This window comes from Tympanuchus pallidicinctus, unplaced genomic scaffold, assembly GCF_026119805.1.
Source record: "Tympanuchus pallidicinctus isolate F22 unplaced genomic scaffold, pur_lepc_1.0 scaffold3, whole genome shotgun sequence".
Lineage (NCBI taxonomy): Eukaryota > Metazoa > Chordata > Aves > Galliformes > Phasianidae > Tympanuchus > Tympanuchus pallidicinctus.
The window spans coordinates 2,375,043-2,387,545 of record NW_026294747.1 but is presented as its reverse complement, the minus strand read 5'-3'; the positions used below and the strand labels follow the sequence as shown (position 1 = coordinate 2,387,545).

General features: G+C 46.0%; 1 protein-coding gene across 3 annotated transcripts in view; it reads right to left on the bottom strand.

The window, feature by feature from the left end:
- Window positions 1-12,503, bottom strand: part of HIPK3 (homeodomain interacting protein kinase 3) — a 93,266-nt gene that overhangs the window by 49,574 nt on the left and 31,189 nt on the right. Inside the window, exon 1 of one of the 3 annotated variants that reach the window (XM_052695641.1) lies at window positions 4,314-4,474. The exons of the other annotated variants lie outside the window; for them this stretch is intronic. The gene's annotated coding sequence lies outside the window, so the exon portion shown is untranslated. Of the gene's footprint in view, window positions 1-4,313; window positions 4,475-12,503 lie in introns of those variants that run through there. 3 annotated transcript variants of the gene reach the window in all.

The window sequence follows — 12,503 nt, the reverse complement described above, 5'->3', positions numbered from 1 at the left end:
TGAACCAACAGAACATCAGATTGGAAACAACAGCAGCACCACGTCCACACATCACAGAATCACAGAATCACCCGGGTTGGAAGGGACCTCAAGGATCATGCAGCTCCAACCCCCTTGCCTAGCACACATACGACAAGCAGACTCAAATCCACCTTAAAACATGGAGGCAGAATACCTCACAGATGCCATACCTCCCAGCTCTTCCAACCCTGCTGTGTACCACTCCAGATCTGTCAAACACCATCTTAAACTTTCGTGTCCTGGAATGCTGAGCGCTAAGAAAAGGCACCATCTCAAAACACAAGCTGATTTTTGAATCCTCTCTTAAATAACACGCCGCGTTAAAAAGCACTGCGCTTAAATTGAGAAATATCCCCTTACAGAGATTTAATTTACATTGTTTTTAGTACATCAGCATATCAATGCACTTGTGGAAATTACGCAAGAGTTTGTTTTTAGACCTACCTTAACAACAAAAGGGCAAAGCACAACACAAAGCTTCATCTAAACAACATGAAGCTAACATACAGAGAAGGACAGAAGGTAAAGCTTAAGGCAGATGGAACTTGTATTTGTTTTAAACAGCAGCAAAAAGAGAATGCTTTTTATTACCATCTCACAACAGAAAAAAAATAAGAGTATTTCAATTCAGCGGGTTTATCTGAAGCCTCCTTCTAAAAAAGTAACCCTGCCTTATCAACACTCATGAACAAGAGACTGGGAAGGGGTAAGCTACTGCACCAGCTCCCCTCCAGGCCATTGCAAGGCACCATCTTAGTTACCATAGCTCAGAAGGGCACTTCTGAAGCCCATCTCCCCACTGCCCCTGCTCACCTCACTTGGGTTCACACCACAGCACAGTCACAGTGTGCTCTGGTTTTTTTTTTCCTCCCCTCCACTACTACACAAAAATACCAAAGCCAAATTGAAATTAGGTTCAATTCTTCCAGGCTGGATGTGGCTCTGGGCAGCCCGGTGCGGAGGTTGGCAACCCTGCACACAGCAAGGGGGTTGAAACTAGATGATCACTGTGGTCCTTTTCAACCCAGGTCATTCTGCGCTTCCTCAGAGAAATGCTTCTGATTGACCACAGAATCTTGAAATTTTGACCCAGCTCAGGAAACACTTTAAAAACAAGCAGCAGGCCCGGGCACGGTGCTGCAGCTCTCGGCTGTCCCGACAAAAGGCAAACACTTCACCAAAGTACTGCTGTTGCTAAGCGAGATGATCCCGCTCTCACGTACTGCACAACCTCGTTTGTCCTGCACAACCTCGTTTCTTCACGCCTGCTTAGCACAACCTAGGTGCCGTCTGCTCCGCCTCACTTCCACACCCCCGTAAAGCTTTGCTTTAAGTGAAGAGCACAAAGGGATTAGGGAATAAAAAAAAAGCCTGGCGCAGCCGCCCCGCATCAGGCCCGGCTTCCAATGGAGATGACAAATCTAAACATTAAGCAGACGCAGCAGTCCGGCCACGCCACTCAGCTCCTGACAGAAACAGCTCCAGCGCTTACGGCCAAAGCTGCACCCTGTGCCTGTCCCCCCCTGTGTCCTCCCAGGCTGACCCACCTCGCTGCCCCCTCTGGAGGGACAGGTGTCCAGGTGGCTGCGGGGAAAGGAAAGCAGCCCTCAGCTTACAGCTCCAGCTGCTCCCGGCAGCTCTGCTCCCACATAAGAAGTCTTTCTCGAGCTATTAGATGACGTACCTGGGAGAACAGCCTGTAACGCAACCGTGGCAGACTGAACTAACAGACTAATTTCACTCCAGAAAAATAAAAGAGGGTCTTGAAGTTCTTTATGTGCATATAACCTCTTGCTTCCCCCTAACACTACTGCCTGGCCACCACTATATTTCTGCTGCAGACAGAAGCACGCTCTCTGTACCAGAGCAAATGAAACAAAATACACGAGAGCAGCACATAGCTTACTTGGCACAATGCTGCTGGAGGTCTTCACTTGGAGAAGCTATGGTTATTAATAGGATGAGCTCTCCCCCACCAGCTGAAAACCCAGCCACATACACAGACAGCACAGCGGTATGAGCCTTAAAGAGAATGGGAAAATGCCATGGCTCCCCTTCCTGAGACAGCACTGACTTGGTGGCGTGGGGTTTTGCTTTGTTGTGTTGGTATTTTGGAAGATTTGGCTTACCATGCAATCTTACAGATACCTACACTGCAAAGAAGTGCTGGTTTTGCAGGTGTTTCTAAAAGAGCTCTGGTGCTTACAGACAGCATACTGCACATTTTCACCTGCCAGGAGCGGATTGCCCCCTACCCAGGCTTGTCATAAACCATTTCACTGAGCTTACACATCTTTCTGCACATTTCTTATCATGACTGCTCCCGCTTCCTCATACAAACTGCAGCTTGTCAGACTACATCTATATTAACAAGCAGGGCAGCGTGACAGGACAGGAAGCCATACAGCAAAGCGGCTGGTGCTGAGGGAAACAGATCATCCCGTGCTTGTTTTGGGAGCATACTCAAGCCTGCACACTCACAAGCAGCTGGAGTACATCTTCCAGTTACATTGCATTTAAAACCAAGTCCAAACTTGTGCACAAGATCACCGCAGAATGCAAAGCAAACAAAGCAGGCAGGAGAGTCACTGAAGAGCCCGGTCCCCACACAAAGCACTGGAACAAGGTTTGACTCCTAGGGTAGCTTCAGACTTGATTTTTCACTGCCTTCACACTCGCAGACATCTGCCCATTCCCCCTCACATTGTTCCAGCACTCCTCTCCCTTGCACAGGATGATCCTTGCTCCATAGGCAGAGGCACACACACAGGCTGAAGGCAGCTCCTGGCCTGCTTCACGTGTTGAAAGTCACCATATTTACCCATTATCACCACGTCCAGGCAGTGCCTCTTCAGAAAGCACTGAGACACCTTGGCTCTAAGGTGAAGTAGGAAGAACTGAGCAACCTGCACTTCAGCTACTAACTAATAGATTATACAAAATGAGTGAATTTTTGTTAGTTTTAAGACCACTTTTAGTTTCTTTAGAAACAGGTGGATTTCTCAAAGTAATGAAAATAAACACATTTCCACCACATACTGAAATAACACACTTTAAATAAATTCATTCACAGTGCAAACAAAGAAATGCGTTCTCATACAGCAAAGAAAAACAGGAGGCACTTCTCTGTCTGCCCCTTCCAGCCAAGCCTCCCTTTACACGAACCAAGCCTCAAACCCACAGCCCCCGCCCTGTGCAACAGAACACTTCTGGTAAAGCGTTGCTAATTTTCACCTAGCCGCACCAATGATCTTTGCTAGATTCTTGAAACTAATTCTCCAGCCTTCCCAAGCAGCCCCAGACAAATCCATAAACATGACAAATTTGGCAGGCTGTAACAGCCTTGAGAAGCACAGGCTGTTCCAGGCTTGACCACCATTAATAATTAACTTCAGAATGACATTTCCTCCTGATAGAGTATGGGGGTGGAGGAGAAGAGTAATGAGAGTTAGTAAAAGCACCGCACTACAGTTCAGGAAAAATTGCCATGCCAGAGCCTGAATTCTGAAAAATGAACAGGGCTTCTCAATGCCAGGCACCACGAGCCCTAAAATGCGCCTTCTGGTGAAAGCCCTGCAGCACAGCCTGGCCCAGGGCACAACCTAACGCTACAGTTACACTTTAACTACAGAAAACTTGTTTTCCCACTTCTTTCACCTCCCGGTCAGAGGGAATTGCTGCTGATTTAAGGGCACCCCTCTTGCAAACATCTTCTGAACGTTCAGCAGCTTCCAGCAAAGCAAGAGTCCAGCAGCAGCACCCCTGAAGCACTTTACTTACTTCGTGCACCACTTTGAAAACACTGTAAGGTTACTGCTATCATTCCCAGGTTAAAAAACAGGGTTTTTTTTTTGTTTGTTTTTTGTTTCGTTTTGTTTTATTTTTTAATTAGGTGCCACCCAACTCTTGAAGTTATTTAGCAAAGGCACAACTAAATTAGTTGCCCTCTCTTTCCACTTTGGTGCTGGCAGCATCTTTGAGTTAGGGTTATGTTTAGCTGCATTGTGAAACAAGCTGTACTGCTGCAGGCACTTTCATACCAGTGCCCTGTTATTGCCCACGATCACCCTTACTTCAACCACACTATTTGTAACAAAGCACCGGCAATCGAGATCGCTTGGAATTTAAAGAAGGAAAACACACCAGGAGCGCCATGAGTGTGGAGACAGGCGCAGGGAACCCAGCTCCCAGCTACCCACGGCCATTCCTGCCAATCTGCAGGGCCCCAGCGCAGCAGCACAAGGCAGCAAAGCAAAGGAGAACACACAGAGCGGCTCACCAACAAGCCCTACCTTAGGAGTCGTTTCCTCCCAGCCCTAGAGGTGCAGCCGGACAGGGACTGCATGCCCAGAGGGTGCAGAGGCAGGCGCACAGCCAGCACCAACAGGCACCTGGCAGCACAGCAGCGAGCCCCAGGACAGCACTGGGGCTACTGGACAGAAATGACAGGCAGAACCTGGGCGTAAAGCACATCTATTTGCAAAGAGACCTGTCAGAGCTTTGGAATCCTCGTGCAGCAGACGCCAACAAGGCAGCAGAGCGGAGCTGCAGATCCTCCACCTCCTACCAGCGCCGCGTGGAGTGGGCAGGGTTACCCGGGCTTTATAAAAGTCACAGCACGAAGCAGAGCATAAAGCCATCGGGTCCTGCAGCTGAAGTTACTACCTGCTCCAGAAACACGCTGCCAGGCTTGTTTGTGCAACATCTAAGTGCTTTCACACGACACTGTAACAGAGCTGCAGTGATACCTGAAGTCATACCTCAATTGCACTGCTACATTCCTAAAAAAAAAAAAAAAAAAAAAAAAAAAAACCCAGTATTTTTCTATTTTACCCATACAACAAAGTGTTCAATACGGGGTGCCTTTACACTTCAGGCACAACATGACAGTAGGGTTGATTGAACAGCCGGTTCCGGACAAAAATAAAATACCCTGAATGAGAATGTAACAGATTCTGCTTCTAACCTCTGAACTCATAGCTCAGGAAACCACAGAGAGATATCAGTGACTGCAGCAACAGAGGGCTCTGCTCACAAATTCATTTGCATTGGTTATTTAAAAAAAAAGAAAAGCCAACAACAAAACCCACCTCAATGGAAAGTACAAGTTTGGTCAAGTGTGATAGCAGCAAGTCACAGCACAGCCACCTCACTGCTTGGAAACACAACACCATATACTTGAAACCAATGTATTTTACATAAAGCATCAGCATGAACTCGTGACTCAATGCCACCATTTGTACCAGCAGCAATACCAGAGAACACAATCGCTACATTCACATCTTCCACAAATGCCAACAGCTACATCTTATGATTCCAGTATGACTGCAATCGCAGTTAGAAAAGATAATTTAAAGCATTTATGCGAGGCAAGAAACTGTTATGCAACTGAAAAGAAAGGAAATAAAAGTTGTATCTGCCACCAGCTCCCAATTAGACCACGCTCTCTAGATCAGAATGTGCCATCATCAACACAAATGGCACGCTGCAACTGGCCTGGGCTTCGCCAGCCTAATCTCTTCTTTTAAGAGATTAATTCCATTTGAACCTGGAAATAGGAGACGCGCTGAGATAAAAGCCTGTGAAGCCCTGACAGCAGCAGAGCCCTGCCCTCGGTTCTGTTTGCAGGCACTCACAGACATCAAATGCAGCTCCTCTGGGAATACAAGCCCACATGGCTATTGCCACTTTGGTTTTGTCCCCAGACTTGATCACACTTGGCATGGAATTTTCAGAAGAGTTTCAGAGGGGGAAACTTCTTCCACATTTCTGAAGATGTGGAAGTAGTGTTTCCTGTAGGCAGAACCCCCAGAAGAAATGTGTGCTCTTCTCAGAATGCTGTCTTTCACTTCCTAGCAAACCAGTAGCACCACGAAGCCACCCTGTAATATTTCCCAAAGCCACCAGTGCTTCAAATTTCTCCTCCCCTACACAGAGCTTATTGATTCAACCATACAGAAGGATGTGCAAAAGGAGAACAAGATTACACACAACACATGATCCCAACAGCTAGAGCACAGTACTAAGCACAAGCCTGCTGTGTTCCTTTCCATGTAATAATCTTCCTATTTGTAAAAGAAATTAGCTTTTAACTTTTACTCTCGTTTTAATCCTTAAAACAAAGTTGAGCCATCTTTTCAATCGAGCTTTATAAACACAGTCTCAAAGAGCACTTGCCACAGAGATCTCCCAAAACATTCCTTGAGAAAAACTCCCAAGTTACCCTGGCAGAGTCACAGTAGGACACCAGCTCACAGCATCATTTCCAAAAGCATAGAGAAAAGCTCTTCCAAAAAACCCTTTTGAGTATCATGAAAGCAACACATTCTTATCAGACTGAATACCAATTAATTCCCTGCCTCACAGAATAAGTTTAGATTAGTAGATAAGGAAAGGGGAAACAAAGAGCCTTTTTTCTTCTCTTAGGAATGAAGCCCATTCCTTCAGAAAGGTTCCACAAGGCTGTGTGATTTGATTACATTTTTTTGGTTGCAATAGTGTTATGTTTTGTGTTGTTATGGGTGTGGGTGGTGACTGGTATCAGTCCTTGGATCTGTTAAACTTCACAACTGGGTTCAGGGTTTTTTTACAGGTCATCCTGGCTTACTGGTACTCCCTGCACAGTGATGCCATTTCTTTTGACTTCTTCTTTCACCCCTTTTTACCAAACTGATTATGATTTGAATGTAACTCCTTCACAGTGTTTCCAAATCTGGGAAATGAATCAAGGGACCCATCTAATATCTGTTAGATGTGGTCACAAAAGAAATCTATCACAAAGCCTTTTGCAATGATGCTTTTCAGTGTCACACCAGTCCAGGAGTTCCATCCAAAACATGGTTGTTGGAAAGTGCCTAAGTTTTAAAAAGAGATGTGCACGTTTCTGGGATTACTCCTCTGTGATGGTTTGTATTGTGGGGGTATCCTGCACACACTGTCCTGTGAAAAGTTCTGTGGACTGTAACAATACTCGAACTTGCCAACTAATATTGATATCTCTTAGCATTTGAATTGCTTTGGAAATGCTCAAGTGTAAAGTTCTCGAGACACTAAATCATCTTAGAAAACATTACATGGCAAGTCCACATATTGTCAAATTAGACTAAATACACTTTTAGTGAATTAACTGAAGTGCATTCATAAACACCACAACCTCTACTGAAAAATTCCCATCTGGATCTTAGCTTACACTGGGAGTTCCTGGGTGGGGAAAGCAGCTGACACAAATACCTAAGTTTGTTTTACCTATTTGTTTATTAATATTGGTTATTGTTAAATGTATGGTCATTGCTAAATGTATGGTTGTCTCTTTTCACTTTCTACCTTTAATTCATCATGTAACATTCATGTCACCACTCCTGAGGTGTCACCGAGTGGTGTCTGTGGCAAATTGAATGATTCTAATTGTTGTCTGAAGATTGATGATAATGGTAAAGTTGTTCAACAAATTGCCCAGGGTATACGGAAAATAGCTCATGTTCCTGTCCAAACCTGGAAGGGCCCAGCCTTCGATTTCTTTTCCTGGCTTCCAGGTGGCCCATGGGTCAAAAGTATCCTATTTTATCTACTGAGTGTTGTTGCAACGCTTATGTTTGTACCTTGTATGATTCCATGTTTTATTCAACTTATACAACAGATTGTACCCTCCATGTACTTTGTAACCACTTCAACTGATGATGGACAAGTCCAACAGATCAGGGCAACATTTGTAACCAAGCCCAAGAAATCTTTTGTAGTAACTGTATAACGATTATCTCCCCCTTCTCCTCTCCTCCTTCCCTCTTGCTTCTTTGCTGTCTTTTTATTTTCTCCCTTTTCTTTTCCTCACCACCGTGGAAGGTCACTTATGCTTCATTTCAAGCAATCTTTGAGCCACGGGGTGGTGTGAGAATCCTTCTTCATTTTTTGTTTTGTTTTTTGGCTCAAAGCTTGTTTCCTGAGGTTTTTCTTGTGATAAGACTGAATGAGTTGTTGAGGCAAGTGATGGGTGTTGTGTGGCAATCAACATCACTGTGTGGACAATTTTACATCTATGGAGCTGTTTGCCTTCGGAAGATAGTGCTCAGGACTGTTTACTGGCAGAAGATCTAGCCTGTGACCACATAACTGCTGTTTGCTATGGAAGGCTGGGGGATGATGCCATTGTATCCTGCGAAGGCAAGATACAAGTTGGCGCCTCCCTGCTCCCTCTTATCTGCTGGCAAGGCCAGGAAGATAAGAACAAAGGAGTTTCCTGCTGAGATCCCAGAGCCAGAAGCTGCCACTCCAAGGAGAGCTGACTCAACCACCTTGGATTTGAGCTGTCACTCCAAAGACAGCTGACTGGACCACTCTGAAACTATTGAAAAGGGGCCCTCATCGTGGTCATTGTGGTCAATAGAACAACAATGCCTGACGACCCGCCACTATTAAGGATCAAAGACTGAACTAGGAACCTCGCTGGATCCATGGTGGTGACTATGTCCCTCTTGCTTCCTATAAAGACTCCTTGCTTCTTCTTTTCTATCTTTTCTATCGCCCTCCTTCCCTTCCCCATTACCCTAACTCATAATTGTGCCCGTCCTCCCCTTCCCCATTTCCCTGATTAAGATTTGTAATAAACTGGTTGGACCAACATTGGAACCATTGCTTCTTAATCTCACGCCGGGTATACAGATAATAAAAGAACCTCCTCTGCCTCCTAGAAATTGGAGTGAGACAGGCCGCAAGCACCAAAATCCCTGCACTGAAGAAATGTAAGCGATAGAGGAGGTTCCAGTTTCCTAGAACTGTGTTTCTAGGAAAACAGAGGCAGGAAGACATTTACAAGGCAGTGATGTACACTAGCAGCTTTTCAGTCTAAAGGCAGAAAGATATCCTTAGAAACAAGTTAAAAAAAAAACCTCCTGAAGATTGTTCAGGTTCCACCAGTCGCCACGTACCAACTTGGGCAGAACCTGCATGACACAGAAGAGGAAAAGAAAACACTGCGGCCCCACACAGAGCACAGCTGTACCGTGACTGCAGCTCCAGCTGCAGGCCTCCCAGTGGAGGTTCTCCCACCCAGGACCGACTTGCTTCTCTCCCCTCCTCACTGCCAAGAGGTGAGTGCAGGCGAGACCTGCATCCATTTCACAGCCCGTGTTCCACCTTGGAGGAAAGCAAAGCTGGGGTGCAACCCCTAAAGCGAGCCAAAGCAAACCGCCTCAGGTACCAGAGCCCACTCACACCACGGCTTACGCTCAGCAGCACTGAGCTCTGTTACTGGGATTACACCTCAGAGCTGCAGCCAGCCCCTTGCATTCGGCTGGCTTTTTTCTTAAACCACCATGATGAGAACAAGACTCTCAGTAGGCCATGTCCAAGCACTCTTTCTTGTCCCAGAATTTTCCACCTTTTGGAAAATGGTAGAAGAGTCTGCCGGCTACCTGAACAGGGACCTGCAGCCCCCACACAGTATTTGGTGAGTAATGGTTATACAAATAGGAAGGGATTTCCATTTGATAATAGCCGATGCTTTACACAAAAAGCATTAGTCACGTTTGCAACATGCTTAGAAACAGTACTAAAATAATTTTCCACTGCTAAAAAACTATATTAGTACTAATGGAAAGAGTCGTACGCATGTGAGATGACTCATTTTAAAAATAGTTTTTCTGACGGCAGTGTCATTCATAACACACTATAATTAATCTGCACGTAACAATCCATTTCATTTTTAATTATTAGGGTAGTTGCTGTAGCTTTGATGACACTAAAAATATACCAAAATATTTGCTCACCTGCTTTGTCTGTGGATACTTTACTGTCTCTTATTTTACTGATGTGTTTTGGAGCCTGAACTCAGGATTCTGCTAGGCTCCATCCCGTTATACCCAAATGCTGCACAGGAAGGAAGGGCATACGTTGGAAACAAATAGTTTCTAAGGTTTCCTGAAAACACTGATGGAAAAAAACCAACCAAACAAAAAAAAAAATTCACACATTTCTGGGTCTATTGAAAATACACAGTAATATTGGGAGAGTTCTGAGACAGTGAAATTTTAAATTGATTCCAAGTCACTGAATAAGAGAAATTCAGAATTAAACACCTTGAATTCCTTTGCTTAAGAGATGCTCCAGGTATGTGGCAAATCTTGTTTTTAAGCAACAGTGCTAAAATAGACACTGACCTCATTTTGTCAGAAAGTGACCCACTCTCATAACTAAAAGCAGCACATCTGCTCGTCCGCCATTCTGAAGCTAGTGCTTCTGAAAAGAAATGCAGCTCCAGCTTCTCTAACGCTACAGACTGCAGCTCTAAATTAAGCCGGTCTCTGAAAGGGGGTGGAAAAAGCCAAGAGGTGACGGGATTTCCCAAGCCTTGTGCTTCGTTCCAGGTTACTTCAGGTCAACTAAGGGTGCTCACTGCCTGCACAAGTGAGAGCAGGTAACCCACCGCTAGGCCACGTCACAGCACTGCCCACTGCACGTTGCTTTAAGCGTTGCTATGGAGCCAGCAGCGCTCTTCAAGGCATGCTGCCCACTCACCGGCCATCTCTAAAAGGCTCAGTACTTACTTACTCTTGCTAATTTCTTCCTATTCGGTTTCGTGTGTGACCCAACCACAGTTCTGAAGCGGAGTTCCAGATATCTGGAGATCTCTTACACCTCACACAAGAACAAGTTTTTCTTCCAAGACTTGAACTAAAAGTAATCCAGACTTTCCACTCCACCTCCCACTGTCAATCAGGAGAGCTGCAGAAGCACAAATACTATTTCAGTGACTTATGAACAGAGACGTGAACTTTGTAAGAAGTTCCCACTGCCGAGTTCAGCTCTTGCTCCATTTTCAAATACAAGAAAGCATAAGAGATCGCCTCAAAGTAAGTATTTGGCCAGCTGCTAATTTATATAATCCATCTGGAGGAACTTCATAACTTTGCTGAAGAAGCGCAAGGATGTTTTCTTCACCAGAGGAATCCTATGCCAAGAGTTCTGGAATTCTTGTGGAGCTGCAAGGCAGTGCAGTCACTGAAGGAGAGAAGCTTGGAAAACAGAAGCATACGAGCCTGTCTGAGATACGGGAGCTAGACAACAGTTGACAAAACTCAGCAGTGAATGCATAACAGAGAAACATTGCTATTGCCACGGGGACATCCTACTTTCCAGCCTGTTCTTTTCCAGATTCCCCATCAGGGACCATGCCAGCATCACCTGCCCCATCCTGCCACCTGCCAGCAAAACAGGCCGCCCCAGCTCTGACATTTCTACATTTGCTCCCCACAGAGCCATGCTGCCCACACTAGCTGGTATATGCACCAGTTGTGCACCACAATGCATGAACGTCAGCTCAACTAGAAAGTTTTTTCTAGCATACAGCTCTGCATTTAACATCAGTCCAAAAGACAGGGCACAGTGAATATTATCAGTCCCAATATTACCAGTGCACTTTTTCTCCTGCCTGCACACAACAGCCAACAACGAAACTCCCATTTCTGAAAGTGAGGCTTTGTTGAGAGCATCTCTTTTTATACAACCAGCCCACTGGCAGAACAGAAACCAGCAAAAAGAGGATTCTACTTAAACGAAAGTTGAAAAGTAAAACCGATGTAAGAGCGTGACCCCCCTAAAATAACAGGAACAAAAACATTCCTAACCATTAAGTTTGGGGAAGGAGAGATCAACGAGCCTATGTGTTTGGGTGAAGGTCAGCAGCTACCTCTCCACCTCTGTTCTACCCACAGGGGGGTAAACAAGCACCGAGCCCCAGGAAGCCTCCATTCAAGTCGATGGGAGCTAAACGGGAGCAATCAACCCGAAAACAGCTTTGAGAAAATCCCCTGCAGAACACAACGTCTGTTTTGAAGCTGCTACTGCTGCTACAAGGCACAGCACGAGAGGGGCAGCACACACCAAGAGCACGACCCCCAAGAATGATGCCGACTGCCGGACGAGGAGCCGAAGGCAGTTCCTCCCCACATCCTGTCTCTATTTTGTCCCCGGCACCTCGTTGTAGGGAAGCTGCCTGTGAGGCAGCAGGGAGGAAAGTCGCAAACACAAGAAGCTTCAAACAAAGAAATACCTCAGATGGCAGCAGAGCCCTGCGTCGGGCGCAGCCCCCCGAGCAGTACTTTAACCCCGCTTCACACAGGGATGGCAGCCAGGTGACCCCGAGGCACGAAGACACACGGAGCCGTGCAGCCACAGCATCTCCCCAAACGCAGCCTCTGGGCACAGCCGTGCCACGCCCCAGCAAGAAGCAGAACCAGCAGCACAAGGCGACTCAGCAGCAAGCAGCACGGTGCACAGAAAGCCATTCCTGCTTCGTGCGGTCACACACAGCTCAGCGCAGTGCTGCTATAAATGGTTGGTGCTGGGACAGACCGCGCTGCCCCGTCCCGCTCTGTTTTCTCCTGGTAAGCTCACAGTAACACCTCGCTCCATTTACTTGCGATCTCACCACGCTGCCTCATAATACAGCCTTGACCTATTTTCCAGATGCTTAATTAATCTCTTTGCTG